Genomic DNA, 21,717 nt, shown 5'->3' on the forward strand with positions numbered 1-21,717 from the left:
TCTGGTTTGGACATTATATAGATTCCAGGCTGGTGTTAAATCAACACCGGTGTTTTTGCAGTGTACCCTCCAATACACCTCTCATCGCCTGGTCCTGAGATAGCCTTGTGAACTTGTACGAGTTTTTTTTATTATGTGGACACTATGAAGTATGGTCCATGCGATGCCACTCGTAACATTAGAATTAATGCATACAGGTGTCATGCGCGTAAAACATTACCCATAGTATGTTAAAATTCTAAAAAATAAACGTGAAATTAGAGGGTCGAATGTTTACTACCATTGGATAGGATATGTATCTGACCAGAAAAGGGTATCGTAGCCAGCTCATTTTAAAAATAAATCGTCATGTATGGACATAACTATGATTGGATTTAGTTTTTAGTTCGCCAATACACTGCAAAAACTCTGGTGTTGATTGACACCAGACCAGAATCTATATATGTCCACACCAGAGAAGTTTTAAACAACACCAGTTTTGTTTCGGTCTAACACCAGATAGGTGTTTATACAACACCAATTAGTATCAAAACTGCATCGGTTTGATTCCAAACTGGTGTCGTTTGAATTCTTCTCTGGTTTGGACATTATATAGATTCCAGGCTGGTGTTAAATCAACACCGGAGTTTTTGCAGTGTACCCTTCAATACACCTCTCATCGCCTGGTCCTGAGATAGCCTTGTGAACTTGTACGAGTTTTTTTTATTATGTGGACACTATGAAGTATGGTCCATGCGATGCCACTCGTAACATTAGTATTAATGCATACAGGTGTCATGCGCGTAAAACATTACCCATAGTATGTTAAAATCCTAAAAAATAAACGTGAAATTAGAGGGTCGAATGTTTACTACCATTGGATAGGATATGTATCTGACCAGAAAAGGGTATCGTAGCCAGCTCATTTTAAAAATAAATCGTCATGTATGGACATAACTATGATTGGATTTAGTTTTTAGTTCGCCAATACACTGCAAAAACTCTGGTGTTGATTGACACCAGACCAGAATCTATATATGTCCACACCAGAGAAGTTTTAAACAACACCAGTTTTGTTTTGGTCTAACACCAGATAGGTGTTTATACAACACCAATTAGGATCAAAACTGCATCGGTTTGATTCCAAACTGGTGTCGTTTGAATACTTCTCTGGTTTGGACATTATATAGATTCCAGGCTGGTGTTAAATCAACACCGGAGTTTTTGCAGTGTACCCTTCAATACACCTCTCATCGCCTGGTCCTGAGATAGCCTTGTGAACTTGTACGAGTTTTTTTTTATTATGTGGACACTATGAAGTATGGTCCATGCGATGCCACTCGTAACATTAGTATTAATGCATACAGGTGTCATGCGCGTAAAACATTACCCATAGTATGTTAAAATCCTAAAAAATAAACGTGAAATTAGAGGGTCGAATGTTTACTACCATTGGATAGGATATGTATCTGACCAGAAAAGGGTATCGTAGCCAGCTCATTTTAAAAATAAATCGTCATGTATGGACATAACTATGATTGGATTTAGTTTTTAGTTCGCCAATACACTGCAAAAACTCTGGTGTTGATTGACACCAGACCAGAATCTATATATGTCCACACCAGAGAAGTTTTAAACAACACCAGTTTTGTTTTGGTCTAACACCAGATAGGTGTTTATACAACACCAATTAGTATCAAAACTGCATCGGTTTGATTCCAAACTGGTGTCGTTTGAATACTTCTCTGGTTTGGACATTATATAGATTCCAGGCTGGTGTTAAATCAACACCGGAGTTTTTGCAGTGTATCCTTCAATACACCTCTCATCGCCTGGTCCTGAGATAGCCTTGTGAACTTGTACGAGTTTTTTTTATTATGTGGACACTATGAAGTATGGTCCATGCGATGCCACTCGTAACATTAGAATTAATGCATACAGGTGTCATGCGCGTAAAACATTACCCATAGTATGTTAAAATCCTAAAAAATAAACGTGAAATTAGAGGGTCGAATGTTTACTACCATTGGATAGGATATGTATCTGACCAGAAAAGGGTATCGTAGCCAGCTCATTTTAAAAATAAATCGTCATGTATGGACATAACTATGATTGGATTTAGTTTTTAGTTCGCCAATACACTGCAAAAACTCTGGTGTTGATTGACACCAGACCAGAATCTATATATGTCCACACCAGAGAAGTTTTAAACAACACCAGTTTTGTTTTGGTCTAACACCAGATAGGTGTTTATACAACACCAATTAGGATCAAAACTGCATCGGTTTGATTCCAAAACTGGTGTCGATTGAATACTTCTCTGGTTTGGACATTATATAGATTCCAGGCTGGTGTTAAATCAACACCGGTGTTTTTGCAGTGTGCCCTCCAATACACCTCTCATCGCCTGGTCCTGAGATAGCCTTGTGAACTTGTACGAGTTTTTTTTATTATGTGGACACTATGAAGTATGGTCCATGCGATGCCACTCGTAACATTAGAATTAATGCATACAGGTGTCATGCGCGTAAAACATTACCCATAGTATGTTAAAATCCTAAAAAATAAACGTGAAATTAGAGGGTCGAATGTTTACTACCATTGGATAGGATATGTATCTGACCAGAAAAGGGTATCGTAGCCAGCTCATTTTAAAAATAAATCGTCATTTATGGACATAACTATGATTGGATTTAGTTTTTAGTTCGCCAATACACTGCAAAAACTCTGGTGTTGATTGACACCAGACCAGAATCTATATATGTCCACACCAGAGAAGTTTTAAACAACACCAGTTTTGTTTTGGTCTAACACCAGATAGGTGTTTATACAACACCAATTAGGATCAAAACTGCATCGGTTTGATTCCAAAACTGGTGTCGATTGAATACTTCTCTGGTTTGGACATTATATAGATTCCAGGCTGGTGTTAAATCAACACCGGTGTTTTTGCAGTGTACCCTCCAATACACCTCTCATCGCCTGGTCCTGAGATAGCCTTGTGAACTTGTACGAGTTTTTTTTATTATGTGGACACTATGAAGTATGGTCCATGCGATGCCACTCGTAACATTAGAATTAATGCATACAGGTGTCATGCGCGTAAAACATTACCCATAGTATGTTAAAATTCTAAAAAATAAACGTGAAATTAGAGGGTCGAATGTTTACTACCATTGGATAGGATATGTATCTGACCAGAAAAGGGTATCGTAGCCAGCTCATTTTAAAAATAAATCGTCATGTATGGACATAACTATGATTGGATTTAGTTTTTAGTTCGCCAATACACTGCAAAAACTCTGGTGTTGATTGACACCAGACCAGAATCTATATATGTCCACACCAGAGAAGTTTTAAACAACACCAGTTTTGTTTCGGTCTAACACCAGATAGGTGTTTATACAACACCAATTAGTATCAAAACTGCATCGGTTTGATTCCAAACTGGTGTCGTTTGAATTCTTCTCTGGTTTGGACATTATATAGATTCCAGGCTGGTGTTAAATCAACACCGGAGTTTTTGCAGTGTACCCTTCAATACACCTCTCATCGCCTGGTCCTGAGATAGCCTTGTGAACTTGTACGAGTTTTTTTTATTATGTGGACACTATGAAGTATGGTCCATGCGATGCCACTCGTAACATTAGTATTAATGCATACAGGTGTCATGCGCGTAAAACATTACCCATAGTATGTTAAAATCCTAAAAAATAAACGTGAAATTAGAGGGTCGAATGTTTACTACCATTGGATAGGATATGTATCTGACCAGAAAAGGGTATCGTAGCCAGCTCATTTTAAAAATAAATCGTCATGTATGGACATAATTATGATTGGATTTAGTTTTTAGTTCGCCAATACACTGCAAAAACTCTGGTGTTGATTGACACCAGACCAGAATCTATATATGTCCACACCAGAGAAGTTTTAAACAACACCAGTTTTGTTTTGGTCTAACACCAGTTAGGTGTTTATACAACACCAATTAGTATCAAAACTGCATCGGTTTGATTCCAAACTGGTGTCGTTTGAATACTTCTCTGGTTTGGACATTATATAGATTCCAGGCTGGTGTTAAATCAACACCGGAGTTTTTGCAGTGTATCCTTCAATACACCTCTCATCGCCTGGTCCTGAGATAGCCTTGTGAACTTGTACGAGTTTTTTTTATTATGTGGACACTATGAAGTATGGTCCATGCGATGCCACTCGTAACATTAGAATTAATGCATACAGGTGTCATGCGCGTAAAACATTACCCATAGTATGTTAAAATCCTAAAAAATAAACGTGAAATTAGAGGGTCGAATGTTTACTACCATTGGATAGGATATGTATCTGACCAGAAAAGGGTATCGTAGCCAGCTCATTTTAAAAATAAATCGTCATTTATGGACATAACTATGATTGGATTTAGTTTTTAGTTCGCCAATACACTGCAAAAACTCTGGTGTTGATTGACACCAGACCAGAATCTATATATGTCCACACCAGAGAAGTTTTAAACAACACCAGTTTTGTTTCGGTCTAACACCAGATAGGTGTTTATACAACACCAATTAGTATCAAAACTGCATCGGTTTGATTCCAAACTGGTGTCGTTTGAATTCTTCTCTGGTTTGGACATTATATAGATTCCAGGCTGGTGTTAAATCAACACCGGAGTTTTTGCAGTGTACCCTTCAATACACCTCTCATCGCCTGGTCCTGAGATAGCCTTGTGAACTTGTACGAGTTTTTTTTATTATGTGGACACTATGAAGTATGGTCCATGCGATGCCACTCGTAACATTAGTATTAATGCATACAGGTGTCATGCGCGTAAAACATTACCCATAGTATGTTAAAATCCTAAAAAATAAACGTGAAATTAGAGGGTCGAATGTTTACTACCATTGGATAGGATATGTATCTGACCAGAAAAGGGTATCGTAGCCAGCTCATTTTAAAAATAAATCGTCATGTATGGACATAACTATGATTGGATTTAGTTTTTAGTTCGCCAATACACTGCAAAAACTCTGGTGTTGATTGACACCAGACCAGAATCTATATATGTCCACACCAGAGAAGTTTTAAACAACACCAGTTTTGTTTTGGTCTAACACCAGATAGGTGTTTATACAACACCAATTAGTATCAAAACTGCATCGGTTTGATTCCAAACTGGTGTCGTTTGAATACTTCTCTGGTTTGGACATTATATAGATTCCAGGCTGGTGTTAAATCAACACCGGAGTTTTTGCAGTGTACCCTTCAATACACCTCTCATCGCCTGGTCCTGAGATAGCCTTGTGAACTTGTACGAGTTTTTTTTATTATGTGGACACTATGAAGTATGGTCCATGCGATGCCACTCGTAACATTAGTATTAATGCATACAGGTGTCATGCGCGTAAAACATTACCCATAGTATGTTAAAATCCTAAAAAATAAACGTGAAATTAGAGGGTCGAATGTTTACTACCATTGGATAGGATATGTATCTGACCAGAAAAGGGTATCGTAGCCAGCTCATTTTAAAAATAAATCGTCATGTATGGACATAACTATGATTGGATTTAGTTTTTAGTTCGCCAATACACTGCAAAAACTCTGGTGTTGAATGACACCAGACCAGAATCTATATATGTCCACACCAGAGAAGTTTTAAACAACACCAGTTTTGTTTTGGTCTAACACCAGATAGGTGTTTATACAACACCAATTAGGATCAAAACTGCATCGGTTTGATTCCAAACTGGTGTCGTTTGAATACTTCTCTGGTTTGGACATTATATAGATTCCAGGCTGGTGTTAAATCAACACCGGAGTTTTTGCAGTGTACCCTCCAATACACCTCTCATCGCCTGGTCCTGAGATAGCCTTGTGAACTTGTACGAGTTTTTTTTATTATGTGGACACTATGAAGTATGGTCCATGCGATGCCACTCGTAACATTAGAATTAATGCATACAGGTGTCATGCGCGTAAAACATTACCCATAGTATGTTAAAATCCTAAAAAATAAACGTGAAATTAGAGGGTCGAATGTTTACTACCATTGGATAGGATATGTATCTGACCAGAAAAGGGTATCGTAGCCAGCTCATTTTAAAAATAAATCGTCATGTATGGACATAACTATGATTGGATTTAGCTTTTAGTTCGCCAATACACTGCAAAAACTCTGGTGTTGATTGACACCAGACCAGAATCTATATATGTCCACACCAGAGAAGTTTTAAACAACACCAGTTTTGTTTTGGTCTAACACCAGATAGGTGTTTATACAACACCAATTAGTATCAAAACTGCATCGGTTTGATTCCAAACTGGTGTCGTTTGAATACTTCTCTGGTTTGGACATTATATAGATTCCAGGCTGGTGTTAAATCAACACCGGAGTTTTTGCAGTGTACCCTTCAATACACCTCTCATCGCCTGGTCCTGAGATAGCCTTGTGAACTTGTACGAGTTTTTTTTATAATGTGGACACTATGAAGTATGGTCCATGCGATGCCACTCGTAACATGAGTATTAATGCATACAGGTGTCATGCGCGTAAAACATTACCCATAGTATGTTAAAATCCTAAAAAATAAACGTGAAATTAGAGGGTCGAATGTTTACTACCATTGGATAGGATATGTATCTGACCAGAAAAGGGTATCGTAGCCAGCTCATTTTAAAAATAAATCGTCATGTATGGACATAACTATGATTGGATTTAGTTTTTAGTTCGCCAATACACTGCAAAAACTCTGGTGTTGATTGACACCAGACCAGAATCTATATATGTCCACACCAGAGAAGTTTTAAACAACACCAGTTTTGTTTTGTTCTAACACCAGATAGGTGTTTATACAACACCAATTAGTATCAAAACTGCATCGGTTTGATTCCAAACTGGTGTCGTTTGAATACTTCTCTGGTTTGGACATTATATAGATTCCAGGCTGGTGTTAAATCAACACCGGAGTTTTTGCAGTGTACCCTTCAATACACCTCTCATCGCCTGGTCCTGAGATAGCCTGGTGAACTTGTACGAGTTTTTTTTATTATGTGGACACTATGAAGTATGGTCCATGCGATGCTACTCGTAACATTAGTATTAATGCATACAGGTGTCATGCGCGTAAAACATTACCCATAGTATGTTAAAATCCTAAAAAATAAACGTGAAATTAGAGGGTCGAATGTTTACTACCATTGGATAGGATATGTATCTGACCAGAAAAGGGTATCGTAGCCAGCTCATTTTAAAAATAAATCGTCATGTATGGACATAACTATGATTGGATTTAGTTTTTAGTTCGCCAATACACTGCAAAAACTCTGGTGTTGAATGACACCAGACCAGAATCTATATATGTCCACACCAGAGAAGTTTTAAACAACACCAGTTTTGTTTTGGTCTAACACCAGATAGGTGTTTATACAACACCAATTAGGATCAAAACTGCATCGGTTTGATTCCAAACTGGTGTCGTTTGAATACTTCTCTGGTTTGGACATTATATAGATTCCAGGCTGGTGTTAAATCAACACCGGAGTTTTTGCAGTGTACCCTCCAATACACCTCTCATCGCCTGGTCCTGAGATAGCCTTGTGAACTTGTACGAGTTTTTTTTATTATGTGGACACTATGAAGTATGGTCCATGCGATGCCACTCGTAACATTAGAATTAATGCATACAGGTGTCATGCGCGTAAAACATTACCCATAGTATGTTAAAATCCTAAAAAATAAACGTGAAATTAGAGGGTCGAATGTTTACTACCATTGGATAGGATATGTATCTGACCAGAAAAGGGTATCGTAGCCAGCTCATTTTAAAAATAAATCGTCATGTATGGACATAACTATGATTGGATTTAGCTTTTAGTTCGCCAATACACTGCAAAAACTCTGGTGTTGATTGACACCAGACCAGAATCTATATATGTCCACACCAGAGAAGTTTTAAACAACACCAGTTTGTTTTGGTCTAACACCAGATAGGTGTTTATACAACACCAATTAGTATCAAAACTGCATCGGTTTGATTCCAAACTGGTGTCGTTTGAATACTTCTCTGGTTTGGACATTATATAGATTCCAGGCTGGTGTTAAATCAACACCGGAGTTTTTGCAGTGTACCCTTCAATACACCTCTCATCGCCTGGTCCTGAGATAGCCTTGTGAACTTGTACGAGTTTTTTTTATTATGTGGACACTATGAAGTATGGTCCATGCGATGCCACTCGTAACATTAGTATTAATGCATACAGATGTCATGCGCGTAAAACATTACCCATAGTATGTTAAAATCCTAAAAAATAAACGTGAAATTAGAGGGTCGAATGTTTACTACCATTGGATAGGATATGTATCTGACCAGAAAAGGGTATCGTAGCCAGCTCATTTTAAAAATAAATCGTCATGTATGGACATAACTATGATTGGATTTAGTTTTTAGTTCGCCAATACACTGCAAAAACTCTGGTGTTGATTGACACCAGACCAGAATCTATATATGTCCACACCAGAGAAGTTTTAAACAACACCAGTTTTGTTTTGGTCTAACACCAGATAGGTGTTTATACAACACCAATTAGTATCAAAACTGCATCGGTTTGATTCCAAACTGGTGTCGTTTGAATACTTCTCTGGTTTGGACATTATATAGATTCCAGGCTGGTGTTAAATCAACACCGGAGTTTTTGCAGTGTACCCTTCAATACACCTCTCATCGCCTGGTCCTGAGATAGCCTTGTGAACTTGTACGAGTTTTTTTTATAATGTGGACACTATGAAGTATGGTCCATGCGATGCCACTCGTAACATGAGTATTAATGCATACAGGTGTCATGCGCGTAAAACATTACCCATAGTATGTTAAAATCCTAAAAAATAAACGTGAAATTAGAGGGTCGAATGTTTACTACCATTGGATAGGATATGTATCTGACCAGAAAAGGGTATCGTAGCCAGCTCATTTTAAAAATAAATCGTCATGTATGGACATAACTATGATTGGATTTAGTTTTTAGTTCGCCAATACACTGCAAAAACTCTGGTGTTGATTGACACCAGACCAGAATCTATATATGTCCACACCAGAGAAGTTTTAAACAACACCAGTTTTGTTTTGTTCTAACACCAGATAGGTGTTTATACAACACCAATTAGTATCAAATTTGCATCGGTTTGATTCCAAACTGGTGTCGTTTGAATACTTCTCTGGTTTGGACATTATATAGATTCCAGGCTGGTGTTAAATCAACACCGGAGTTTTTGCAGTGTACCCTTCAATACACCTCTCATCGCCTGGTCCTGAGATAGCCTTGTGAACTTGTACGAGTTTTTTTTATTATGTGGACACTATGAAGTATGGTCCATGCGATGCCACTCGTAACATTAGTATTAATGCATACAGGTGTCATGCGCGTAAAACATTACCCATAGTATGTTAAAATCCTAAAAAATAAACGTGAAATTAGAGGGTCGAATGTTTACTACCATTGGATAGGATATGTATCTGACCAGAAAAGGGTATCGTAGCCAGCTCATTTTAAAAATAAATCGTCATGTATGGACATAACTATGATTGGATTTAGTTTTTAGTTCGCCAATACACTGCAAAAACTCTGGTGTTGAATGACACCAGACCAGAATCTATATATGTCCACACCAGAGAAGTTTTAAACAACACCAGTTTTGTTTTGGTCTAACACCAGATAGGTGTTTATACAACACCAATTAGGATCAAAACTGCATCGGTTTGATTCCAAACTGGTGTCGTTTGAATACTTCTCTGGTTTGGACATTATATAGATTCCAGGCTGGTGTTAAATCAACACCGGAGTTTTTGCAGTGTACCCTTCAATACACCTCTCATCGCCTGGTCCTGAGATAGCCTTGTGAACTTGTACGAGTTTTTTTTATTATGTGGACACTATGAAGTATGGTCCATGCGATGCCACTCGTAACATTAGTATTAATGCATACAGATGTCATGCGCGTAAAACATTACCCATAGTATGTTAAAATCCTAAAAAATAAACGTGAAATTAGAGGGTCGAATGTTTACTACCATTGGATAGGATATGTATCTGACCAGAAAAGGGTATCGTAGCCAGCTCATTTTAAAAATAAATCGTCATGTATGGACATAACTATGATTGGATTTAGTTTTTAGTTCGCCAATACACTGCAAAAACTCTGGTGTTGATTGACACCAGACCAGAATCTATATATGTCCACACCAGAGAAGTTTTAAACAACACCAGTTTTGTTTTGGTCTAACACCAGATAGGTGTTTATACAACACCAATTAGGATCAAAACTGCATCGGTTTGATTCCAAACTGGTGTCGTTTGAATACTTCTCTGGTTTGGACATTATATAGATTCCAGGCTGGTGTTAAATCAACACCGGAGTTTTTGCAGTGTACCCTTCAATACACCTCTCATCGCCTGGTCCTGAGATAGCCTTGTGAACTTGTACGAGTTTTTTTTATTATGTGGACACTATGAAGTATGGTCCATGCGATGCCACTCGTAACATTAGAATTAATGCATACAGGTGTCATGCGCGTAAAACATTACCCATAGTATGTTAAAATCCTAAAAAATAAACGTGAAATTAGAGGGTCGAATGTTTACTACCATTGGATAGGATATGTATCTGACCAGAAAAGGGTATCGTAGCCAGCTCATTTTAAAAATAAATCGTCATGTATCAACATAACTATGATTGGATTTAGTTTTTAGTTCGCCAATACACTGCAAAAACTCTGGTGTTGATTGACACCAGACCAGAATCTATATATGTCCACACCAGAGAAGTTTTAAACAACACCAGTTTTGTTTTGGTCTAACACCAGATAGGTGTTTATACAACACCAATTAGGATCAAAACTGCATCGGTTTGATTCCAAACTGGTGTCGTTTGAATACTTCTCTGGTTTGGACATTATATAGATTCCAGGCTGGTGTTAAATCAACACCGGAGTTTTTGCAGTGTACCCTCCAATACACCTCTCATCGCCTGGTCCTGAGATAGCCTTGTAAACTTGTACGAGTTTTTTTTATTATGTGGACACTATGAAGTATGGTCCATGCGATGCCACTCGTAACATTAGAATTAATGCATACAGGTGTCATGCGCGTAAAACATTACCCATAGTATGTTAAAATCCTAAAAAATAAACGTGAAATTAGAGGGTCGAATGTTTACTACCATTGGATAGGATATGTATCTGACCAGAAAAGGGTATCGTAGCCAGCTCATTTTAAAAATAAATCGTCATGTATGGACATAACTATGATTGGATTTAGTTTTTAGTTCGCCAATACACTGCAAAAACTCTGGTGTTGATTGACACCAGACCAGAATCTATATATGTCCACACCAGAGAAGTTTTAAACAACACCAGTTTTGTTTTGGTCTAACACCAGATAGGTGTTTATACAACACCAATTAGGATCAAAACTGCATCGGTTTGATTCCAAACTGGTGTCGTTTGAATACTTCTCTGGTTTGGACATTATATAGATTCCAGGCTGGTGTTAAATCAACACCGGAGTTTTTGCAGTGTACCCTCCAATACACCTCTCATCGCCTGGTCCTGAGATAGCCTTGTGAACTTGTACGAGTTTTTTTTATTATGTGGACACTATGAAGTATGGTCCATGCGATGCCACTCGTAACATTAGAATTAATGCATACAGGTGTCATGCGCGTAAAACATTACCCATAGTATGTTAAAATCCTAAAAAATAAACGTGAAATTAGAGGGTCGAATGTTTACTACCATTGGATAGGATATGTATCTGACCAGAAAAGGGTATCGCAGCCAGCTCATTTTAAAAATAAATCGTCATGTATGGACATAACTATGATTGGATTTAGTTTTTAGTTCGCCAATACACTGCAAAAACTCTGGTGTTGATTGACACCAGACCAGAATCTATATATGTCCACACCAGAGAAGTTTTAAACAACACCAGTTTTGTTTTGGTCTAACACCAGATAGGTGTTTATACAACACCAATTAGTATCAAAACTGCATCGGTTTGATTCCAAACTGGTGTCGTTTGAATACTTCTCTGGTCTGGACATTATATAGATTCCAGGCTGGTGTTAAATCAACACCGGAGTTTTTGCAGTGTACCCTTCAATACACCTCTCATCGCCTGGTCCTGAGATAGCCTTGTGAACTTGTACGAGTTTTTTTTATTATGTGGACACTATGAAGTATGGTCCATGCGATGCCACTCGTATCATTAGAAGAAATGCATACAGGTGTCATGCGCGTAAAACATTACCCATAGTATGTTAAAATCCTAAAAAATAAACGTGAAATTAGAGGGTCGAATGTTTACTACCATTGGATAGGATATGTATCTGACCAGAAAAGGGTATCGTAGCCAGCTCATTTTAAAAATAAATTGTCATGTATGGACATAACTATGATTGGATTTAGTTTTTAGTTCGCAAATACACTGCAAAAACTCTGGTGTTGATTGACACCAGACCCGAATCTATATATGTCCACACCAGAGAAGTTTTAAACAACACCAGTTTTGTTTTGGTCTAACACCAGATAGGTGTTTATACAACACCAATTAGGATCAAAACTGCATCGGTTTGATTCCAAACTGGTGTCGTTTGAATACTTCTCTGGTTTGGACATTATATAGATTCCAGGCTGGTGTTAAATCAACACCGGAGTTTTTGCAGTGTACCCTCCAATACACCTCTCATCGCCTGGTCCTGAGATAGCCTTGTGAACTTGTACGAGTTTTTTTTATTATGTGGACACTATGAAGTATGGTCCATGCGATGCCACTCGTAACATTAGAATTAATGCGTACAGGTGTCATGCGCGTAAAACATTACCCATAGTATGTTAAAATCCTAAAAAATAAACGTGAAATTAGAGGGTCGAATACTTACTACCATTGGATAGGATATGTATCTGACCAGAAAAGGGTATCGTAGCCAGCTCATTTTAAAAATAAATCGTCATGTATGGACATAACTATGATTGGATTTAGTTTTTAGTTCGCCAATACACTGCAAAAAATCTGGTGTTGATTGACACCAGACCAGAATCTATATATGTCCACACCAGAGAAGTTTTAAACAACACCAGTTTTGTTTTGGTCTAACACCAGATAGGTGTTTATACAACACCAATTAGGATCAAAACTGCATCGGTTTGATTCCAAACTGGTGTCGTTTGAATACTTCTCTGGTTTGGACATTATATAGATTCCAGGCTGGTGTTAAATCAACACCGGAGTTTTTGCAGTGTACCCTTCAATACACCTCTCATCGCCTGGTCCTGAGATAGCCTTGTGAACTTGTACGAGTTTTTTTTATTATGTGGACACTATGAAGTATGGTCCATGCGATGCCACTCGTAACATTAGAATTAATGCATACAGGTGTCATGCGCGTAAAACATTACCCATAGTATGTTAAAATCCTAAAAAATAAACGTGAAATTAGAGGGTCGAATGTTTACTACCATTGGATAGGATATGTATCTGACCAGAAAAGGGTATCGTAGCCAGCTCATTTTAAAAATAAATCGTCATGTATGGACATAACTATGATTGGATTTAGTTTTTAGTTCGCCAATACACTGCAAAAACTCTGGTGTTGAATGACACCAGACCAGAATCTATATATGTCCACACCAGAGAAGTTTTAAACAACACCAGTTTTGTTTTGGTCTAACACCAGATAGGTGTTTATACAACACCAATTAGGATCAAAACTGCATCGGTTTGATTCCAAACTGGTGTCGTTTGAATACTTCTCTGGTTTGGACATTATATAGATTCCAGGCTGGTGTTAAATCAACACCGGAGTTTTTGCAGTGTACCCTCCAATACACCTCTCATCGCCTGGTCCTGAGATAGCCTTGTGAACTTGTACGAGTTTTTTTTATTATGTGGACACTATGAAGTATGGTCCATGCGATGCCACTCGTAACATTAGAATTAATGCATACAGGTGTCATGCGCGTAAAACATTACCCATAGTATGTTAAAATCCTAAAAAATAAACGTGAAATTAGAGGGTCGAATGTTTACTACCATTGGATAGGATATGTATCTGACCAGAAAAGGGTATCGTAGCCAGCTCATTTTAAAAATAAATCGTCATGTATGGACATAACTATGATTGGATTTAGCTTTTAGTTCGCCAATACACTGCAAAAACTCTGGTGTTGATTGACACCAGACCAGAATCTATATATGTCCACACCAGAGAAGTTTTAAACAACACCAGTTTGTTTTGGTCTAACACCAGATAGGTGTTTATACAACACCAATTAGTATCAAAACTGCATCGGTTTGATTCCAAACTGGTGTCGTTTGAATACTTCTCTGGTTTGGACATTATATAGATTCCAGGCTGGTGTTAAATCAACACCGGAGTTTTTGCAGTGTACCCTTCAATACACCTCTCATCGCCTGGTCCTGAGATAGCCTTGTGAACTTGTACGAGTTTTTTTTATTATGTGGACACTATGAAGTATGGTCCATGCGATGCCACTCGTAACATTAGTATTAATGCATACAGATGTCATGCGCGTAAAACATTACCCATAGTATGTTAAAATCCTAAAAAATAAACGTGAAATTAGAGGGTCGAATGTTTACTACCATTGGATAGGATATGTATCTGACCAGAAAAGGGTATCGTAGCCAGCTCATTTTAAAAATAAATCGTCATGTATGGACATAACTATGATTGGATTTAGTTTTTAGTTCGCCAATACACTGCAAAAACTCTGGTGTTGATTGACACCAGACCAGAATCTATATATGTCCACACCAGAGAAGTTTTAAACAACACCAGTTTTGTTTTGGTCTAACACCAGATAGGTGTTTATACAACACCAATTAGGATCAAAACTGCATCGGTTTGATTCCAAACTGGTGTCGTTTGAATACTTCTCTGGTTTGGACATTATATAGATTCCAGGCTGGTGTTAAATCAACACCGGAGTTTTTGCAGTGTACCCTTCAATACACCTCTCATCGCCTGGTCCTGAGATAGCCTTGTGAACTTGTACGAGTTTTTTTTATTATGTGGACACTATGAAGTATGGTCCATGCGATGCCACTCGTATCATTAGAAGAAATGCATACAGGTGTCATGCGCGTAAAACATTACCCATAGTATGTTAAAATCCTAAAAAATAAACGTGAAATTAGAGGGTCGAATGTTTACTACCATTGGATAGGATATGTATCTGACCAGAAAAGGGTATCGTAGCCAGCTCATTTTAAAAATAAATCGTCATGTATGGACATAACTATGATTGGATTTAGTTTTTAGTTCGCCAATACACTGCAAAAAATCTGGTGTTGATTGACACCAGACCAGAATCTATATATGTCCACACCAGAGAAGTTTTAAACAACACCAGTTTTGTTTTGGTCTAACACCAGATAGGTGTTTATACAACACCAATTAGGATCAAAACTGCATCGGTTTGATTCCAAACTGGTGTCGTTTGAATACTTCTCTGGTTTGGACATTATATAGATTCCAGGCTGGTGTTAAATCAACACCGGAGTTTTTGCAGTGTACCCTTCAATACACCTCTCATCGCCTGGTCCTGAGATAGCCTTGTGAACTTGTACGAGTTTTTTTTATTATGTGGACACTATGAAGTATGGTCCATGCGATGCCACTCGTAACATTAGAATTAATGCATACAGGTGTCATGCGCGTAAAACATTACCCATAGTATGTTAAAATCCTAAAAAATAAACGTGAAATTAGAGGGTCGAATGTTTACTACCATTGGATAGGATATGTATCTGACCAGAAAAGGGTATCGTAGCCAGCTCATTTTAAAAATAAATCGTCATGTATGGACATAACTATGATTGGATTTAGTTTTTAGTTCGCCAATACACTGCAAAAACTCTGGTGTTGAATGACACCAGACCAGAATCTATATATGTCCACACCAGAGAAGTTTTAAACAACACCAGTTTTGTTTTGGTCTAACACCAGATAGGTGTTTATACAACACCAATTAGGATCAAAACTGCATCGGTTTGATTCCAAACTGGTGTCGTTTGAATACTTCTCTGGTTTGGACATTATATAGATTCCAGGCTGGTGTTAAATCAACACCGGAGTTTTTGCAGTGTACCCTCCAATACACCTCTCATCGCCTGGTCCTGAGATAGCCTTGTGAACTTGTACGAGTTTTTTTTATTATGTGGACACTATGAAGTATGGTCCATGCGATGCCACTCGTAACATTAGAATTAATGCATACAGGTGTCATGCGCGTAAAACATTACCCATAGTATGTTAAAATCCTAAAAAATAAACGTGAAATTAGAGGGTCGAATGTTTACTACCATTGGATAGGATATGTATCTGACCAGAAAAGGGTATCGTAGCCAGCTCATTTTAAAAATAAATCGTCATGTATGGACATAACTATGATTGGATTTAGCTTTTAGTTCGCCAATACACTGCAAAAACTCTGGTGTTGATTGACACCAGACCAGAATCTATATATGTCCACACCAGAGAAGTTTTAAACAACACCAGTTTGTTTTGGTCTAACACCAGATAGGTGTTTATACAACACCAATTAGTATCAAAACTGCATCGGTTTGATTCCAAACTGGTGTCGTTTGAATACTTCTCTGGTTTGGACATTATATAGATTCCAGGCTGGTGTTAAATCAACACCGGAGTTTTTGCAGTGTACCCTTCAATACACCTCTCATCGCCTGGTCCTGAGATAGCCTTGTGAACTTGTACGAGTTTTTTTTATTATGTGGACACTATGAAGTATGGTCCATGCGATGCCACTCGTAACATTAGTATTAATGCATACAGATGTCATGCGCGTAAAACATTACCCATAGTATGTTAAAATCCTAAAAAATAAACGTGAAATTAGAGGGTCGAATGTTTACTACCATTGGATAGGATATGTATCTGACCAGAAAAGGGTATCGTAGCCAGCTCATTTTAAAAATAAATCGTCATGTATGGACATAACTATGATTGGATTTAGTTTTTAGTTCGCCAATACACTGCAAAAACTCTGGTGTTGATTGACACCAGACCAGAATCTATATATGTCCACACCAGAGAAGTTTTAAACAACACCAGTTTTGTTTTGGTCTAACACCAGATAGGTGTTTATACAACACCAATTAGGATCAAAACTGCATCGGTTTGATTCCAAACTGGTGTCGTTTGAATACTTCTCTGGTTTGGACATTATATAGATTCCAGGCTGGTGTTAAATCAACACCGGAGTTTTTGCAGTGTACCCTTCAATACACCTCTCATCGCCTGGTCCTGAGATAGCCTTGTGAACTTGTACGAGTTTTTTTTATTATGTGGACACTATGAAGTATGGTCCATGCGATGCCACTCGTATCATTAGAAGAAATGCATACAGGTGTCATGCGCGTAAAACATTACCCATAGTATGTTAAAATCCTAAAAAATAAACGTGAAATTAGAGGGTCGAATGTTTACTACCATTGGATAGGATATGTATCTGACCAGAAAAGGGTATCGTAGCCAGCTCATTTTAAAAATAAATCGTCATGTATGGACATAACTATGATTGGATTTAGTTTTTAGTTCGCAAATACACTGCAAAAACTCTGGTGTTGATTGACACCAGACCCGAATCTATATATGTCCACACCAGAGAAGTTTTAAACAACACCAGTTTTGTTTTGGTCTAACACCAGATAGGTGTTTATACAACACCAATTAGTATCAAAACTGCATCGGTTTGATTCCAAACTGGTGTCGTTTGAATACTTCTCTGGTTTGGACATTATATAGATTCCAGGCTGGTGTTAAATCAACACCGGAGTTTTTGCAGTGTACCCTTCAATACACCTCTCATCGCCTGGTCCTGAGATAGCCTTGTGAACTTGTACGAGTTTTTTTTATTATGTGGACACTATGAAGTATGGTCCATGCGATGCCACTCGTAACATTAGAATTAATGCATACAGGTGTCATGCGCGTAAAACATTACCCATAGTATGTTAAAATCCTAAAAAATAAACGTGAAATTAGAGGGTCGAATGTTTACTACCATTGGATAGGATATGTATCTGACCAGAAAAGGGTATCGTAGCCAGCTCATTTTAAAAATAAATCGTCATGTATCAACATAACTATGATTGGATTTAGTTTTTAGTTCGCCAATACACTGCAAAAACTCTGGTGTTGATTGACACCAGACCAGAATCTATATATGTCCACACCAGAGAAGTTTTAAACAACACCAGTTTTGTTTTGGTCTAACACCAGATAGGTGTTTATACAACACCAATTAGGATCAAAACTGCATCGGTTTGATTCCAAACTGGTGTCGTTTGAATACTTCTCTGGTTTGGACATTATATAGATTCCAGGCTGGTGTTAAATCAACACCGGAGTTTTTGCAGTGTACCCTCCAATACACCTCTCATCGCCTGGTCCTGAGATAGCCTTGTAAACTTGTACGAGTTTTTTTTATTATGTGGACACTATGAAGTATGGTCCATGCGATGCCACTCGTAACATTAGAATTAATGCATACAGGTGTCATGCGCGTAAAACATTACCCATAGTATGTTAAAATCCTAAAAAATAAACGTGAAATTAGAGGGTCGAATGTTTACTACCATTGGATAGGATATGTATCTGACCAGAAAAGGGTATCGTAGCCAGCTCATTTTAAAAATAAATCGTCATGTATGGACATAACTATGATTGGATTTAGTTTTTAGTTCGCCAATACACTGCAAAAACTCTGGTGTTGATTGACACCAGACCAGAATCTATATATGTCCACACCAGAGAAGTTTTAAACAACACCAGTTTTGTTTTGGTCTAACACCAGATAGGTGTTTATACAACACCAATTAGGATCAAAACTGCATCGGTTTGATTCCAAACTGGTGTCGTTTGAATACTTCTCTGGTTTGGACATTATATAGATTCCAGGCTGGTGTTAAATCAACACCGGAGTTTTTGCAGTGTACCCTCCAATACACCTCTCATCGCCTGGTCCTGAGATAGCCTTGTGAACTTGTACGAGTTTTTTTTTATTATGTGGACACTATGAAGTATGGTCCATGCGATGCCACTCGTAACATTAGAATTAATGCATACAGGTGTCATGCGCGTAAAACATTACCCATAGTATGTTAAAATCCTAAAAAATAAACGTGAAATTAGAGGGTCGAATGTTTACTACCATTGGATAGGATATGTATCTGACCAGAAAAGGGTATCGCAGCCAGCTCATTTTAAAAATAAATCGTCATGTATGGACATAACTATGATTGGATTTAGTTTTTAGTTCGCCAATACACTGCAAAAACTCTGGTGTTGATTGACACCAGACCAGAATCTATATATGTCCACACCAGAGAAGTTTTAAACAACACCAGTTTTGTTTTGGTCTAACACCAGATAGGTGTTTATACAACACCAATTAGTATCAAAACTGCATCGGTTTGATTCCAAACTGGTGTCGTTTGAATACTTCTCTGGTCTGGACATTATATAGATTCCAGGCTGGTGTTAAATCAACACCGGAGTTTTTGCAGTGTACCCTTCAATACACCTCTCATCGCCTGGTCCTGAGATAGCCTTGTGAACTTGTACGAGTTTTTTTTATTATGTGGACACTATGAAGTATGGTCCATGCGATGCCACTCGTATCATTAGAAGAAATGCATACAGGTGTCATGCGCGTAAAACATTACCCATAGTATGTTAAAATCCTAAAAAATAAACGTGAAATTAGAGGGTCGAATGTTTACTACCATTGGATAGGATATGTATCTGACCAGAAAAGGGTATCGTAGCCAGCTCATTTTAAAAATAAATCGTCATGTATGGACATAACTATGATTGGATTTAGTTTTTAGTTCGCAAATACACTGCAAAAACTCTGGTGTTGATTGACACCAGACCCGAATCTATATATGTCCACACCAGAGAAGTTTTAAACAACACCAGTTTTGTTTTGGTCTAACACCAGATAGGTGTTTATACAACACCAATTAGGATCAAAACTGCATCGGTTTGATTCCAAACTGGTGTCGTTTGAATACTTCTCTGGTTTGGACATTATATAGATTCCAGGCTGGTGTTAAATCAACACCGGAGTTTTTGCAGTGTACCCTCCAATACACCTCTCATCGCCTGGTCCTGAGATAGCCTTGTGAACTTGTACGAGTTTTTTTTATTATGTGGACACTATGAAGTATGGTCCATGCGATGCCACTCGTAACATTAGAATTAATGCATACAGGTGTCATGCGCGTAAAACATTACCCATAGTATGTTAAAATCCTAAAAAATAAACGTGAAATTAGAGGGTCGAATACTTACTACCATTGGATAGGATATGTATCTGACCAGAAAAGGGTATCGTAGCCAGCTCATTTTAAAAATAAATCGTCATGTATGGACATAACTATGATTGGATTTAGTTTTTAGTTCGCCAATACACTGCAAAAAATCTGGTGTTGATTGACACCAGACCAGAATCTATATATGTCCACACCAGAGAAGTTTTAAACAACACCAGTTTTGTTTTGGTCTAACACCAGATAGGTGTTTATACAACACCAATTAGGATCAAAACTGCATCGGTTTGATTCCAAACTGGTGTCGTTTGAATACTTCTCTGGTTTGGACATTATATAGATTCCAGGCTGGTGTTAAATCAACACCGGAGTTTTTGCAGTGTACCCTTCAATACACCTCTCATCGCCTGGTCCTGAGATAGCCTTGTGAACTTGTACGAGTTTTTTTTATTATGTGGACACTATGAAGTATGGTCCATGCGATGCCACTCGTAACATTAGAATTAATGCATACAGGTGTCATGCGCGTAAAACATTACCCATAGTATGTTAAAATCCTAAAAAATAAACGTGAAATTAGAGGGTCGAATGTTTACTACCATTGGATAGGATATGTATCTGACCAGAAAAGGGTATCGTAGCCAGCTCATTTTAAAAATAAATCGTCATGTATCGACATAACCATGATTGGATTTAGTTTTTAGTTCGCCAATACACTGCAAAAACTCTGGTGTTGATTGACACCAGACCAGAATCTATATATGTCTACACCAGAGAAGTTTTAAACAACACCAGTTTTGTTTTGGTCTAACACCAGATAGGTGTTTATACAACACCAATTAGTATCAAAACTGCATCGTTTTGATTCCAAACTGGTGTCGTTTGAATACTTCTCTGGTTTGGACATTATATAGATTCCAGGCTGGTGTTAAATCAACACCGGAGTTTTTGCAGTGTACCCTCCAATACACCTCTCATCGCCTGGTCCTGAGATAGCCTTGTGAACTTGTACGAGTTTTTTTTTATTATGTGGACACTATGAAGTATGGTCCATGCGATGCCACTCGTAACATTAGAATTAATGCATACAGGTGTCATGCGCGTAAAACATTACCCATAGTATGTTAAAATCCTAAAAAATAAACGTGAAATTAGAGGGTCGAATGTTTACTACCATTGGATAGGATATGTATCTGACCAGAAAAGGGTATCGTAGCCAGCTCATTTTAAAAATAAATCGTCATGTATGGACATAACTATGATTGGATTTAGTTTTTAGTTCGCCAATACACTGCAAAAACTCTGGTGTTGATTGACACCAGACCAGAATCTATATATGTCCACACCAGAGAAGTTTTAAACAACACCAGT

The sequence above is a fragment of the Lytechinus pictus genome, chromosome 10 (assembly GCF_037042905.1).
Source record: "Lytechinus pictus isolate F3 Inbred chromosome 10, Lp3.0, whole genome shotgun sequence".
NCBI classification, from domain to species: domain Eukaryota; kingdom Metazoa; phylum Echinodermata; class Echinoidea; order Temnopleuroida; family Toxopneustidae; genus Lytechinus; species Lytechinus pictus.